The sequence below is a fragment of the Vicugna pacos genome, chromosome 8 (assembly GCF_048564905.1).
Source record: "Vicugna pacos chromosome 8, VicPac4, whole genome shotgun sequence".
Taxonomy (NCBI): domain Eukaryota; kingdom Metazoa; phylum Chordata; class Mammalia; order Artiodactyla; family Camelidae; genus Vicugna; species Vicugna pacos.
This window is the reverse complement of record NC_132994.1, coordinates 75,432,548-75,434,318: the sequence shown is the minus strand read 5'-3', so window position 1 is coordinate 75,434,318 and position 1,771 is coordinate 75,432,548. Positions and strand designations below refer to the sequence as shown.

At 42.1% G+C, this 1,771-nt stretch overlaps 1 long non-coding RNA gene across 1 annotated transcript; it reads left to right on the top strand.

The window, feature by feature from the left end:
• The first annotated feature begins 252 nt into the window (after positions 1-252).
• On the top strand, positions 253-1,560 carry LOC140697933 (uncharacterized). Its single transcript, XR_012075313.1, has 2 exons — positions 253-585; positions 990-1,560. It is a non-coding gene; the product is annotated as an uncharacterized lncRNA (long non-coding RNA).
• The last annotated feature ends 211 nt before the right edge of the window (positions 1,561-1,771 follow it).

The following is a 1,771-nucleotide window of genomic DNA, read 5'->3' as shown; positions in this document are numbered from 1 at the left end:
CCAAAACCATCACAGTAAGGGTTAGAATTCCAACATACGAATTTTGAAGGGACACAAATATTCAGCCTATATACAGCAGGATCAAAAGGATTCCTGTCTTTAAAATAGGCAAAAAAATAAAAATAAGAACGGTGTTGATTGGAATCCATAGGACTTCTGTGTTACCAAGGGAAAGTTCAGAGACAGGTCTGGTTTACTGGTGAAGTGCTTAGAACTTGGAATTTAAGAGATGGCAGTTTGAAGACAGTTTCCTCCACCAGGTCCCGCCCTTACCATTTCTGAAGCCCCAGGAGCCCCTGAGCAGTGTATCTCAGTGTTGAGGGATTGCAAATCAAGCCGCCAGGGTGTTAAATATGCTCTTTCCTCCTGCGTTGACAAATGTGTCTTCATAACAATATGGAAGGCTGGGACCGAATGGGGACTCCTTAGAGTCCTCTCCAAGTTTCTGACCCTCTGCCTGCTTCAAAATCTCTGCTGCATCAAGAAGAGTGTGACATGCTTGTGCCTGGACATCCCCACCTGCACACCCAAGCTGTGTCCCCTGACAGCACAGCCACTCTTGGACCTGGGTAAAATTCCTGAATGGTATGGCTTACCGTTGGGAGGAGAAAAGAGCCATAGTGGTGGTGGAAGTGAGCTGTGACTGTTTGGGTAGGAGTCCAGGGTCCTCAGACATGGTCTGTAGTGGGGAGTAACAGCACTGGTGGGCATATCCCTCCGCTGCCCAGGACCCCTCAGTTCTCAGGGCTGACATAATGAATACACCCATGATACATAAAAATGAAACAATAAGCAGTCAACAAGTGGCGTGGATGACAGTCAATCCATAAGTCATTAGATAACTGAAGAAGAGAATGTCCACTTGGGAAAACGTAAGTGGTATTTGTAATGATGTGGGAGTTTCTGGTAGGACCTTTCTGATATTTACCTTTTCATACAAATATTTCTCCACTAATTGACCTAGAAATTAATTCTTGTCTTTGTTTTAGCCAAACCTGATGATACACAAACCCAATTTGGAAAACTCATCAAAGACTTGCCACATAATCTCTGATGACCTGTCGGGGTGCTTCTGCTGGGGCCAGTCTTCAGATGTTCTGCTCTGCTCTTGGCCAGCATAAGCAGATGGCATCTTTCATAGAGACTGGCCTGGAGCTGTAATTGGAGAAGAAACTCTGTGTGTATGTAATTTATCTGGACCATGATAAAACCGTAGCCATGGTGGGATTTTGAAGCTTCGTAGGAGTCATCAAAAGAGTGAAATATTCTCTTTAAGTGAGTCCTGAATGGTCTCTCTTTCCCAGTCATGGCTCCCTGCCTCCATGGGTGTAAAACAGGATGACATCCCTGGTTTCTTTTGCAACAACTTTATTCAACCACCGCTTCTGCCGCTATACTCACCACACATCCCCAGCAGCCTCAGTGAAGATACACACTTATCAATAAACAGCAGATCCTCCAGAACAGCCTAGAAAGTTTAGCAAAATCTGATACATGGAAACCTCTCAGATACTGATGTTTTAACTGACATTTGACATAAAGTGAAACAGAGTTACTGGATTTTGCTTTGTTAATTTAAAGCATCCTATTAGCTTTTGGAAAATTCAATGCATCCGATATATAACTCATTAGTTGAATCAATAAATTTGAATGAAGATCTTTATGGATACAAATAAGAAAATAATAAACTTTTAACAAAATTTTTAATTCATCACCAGCCCAGTTTTCCCCAACCAATATACTTTTTATCCTAATTCGTTTTTAATGAAAA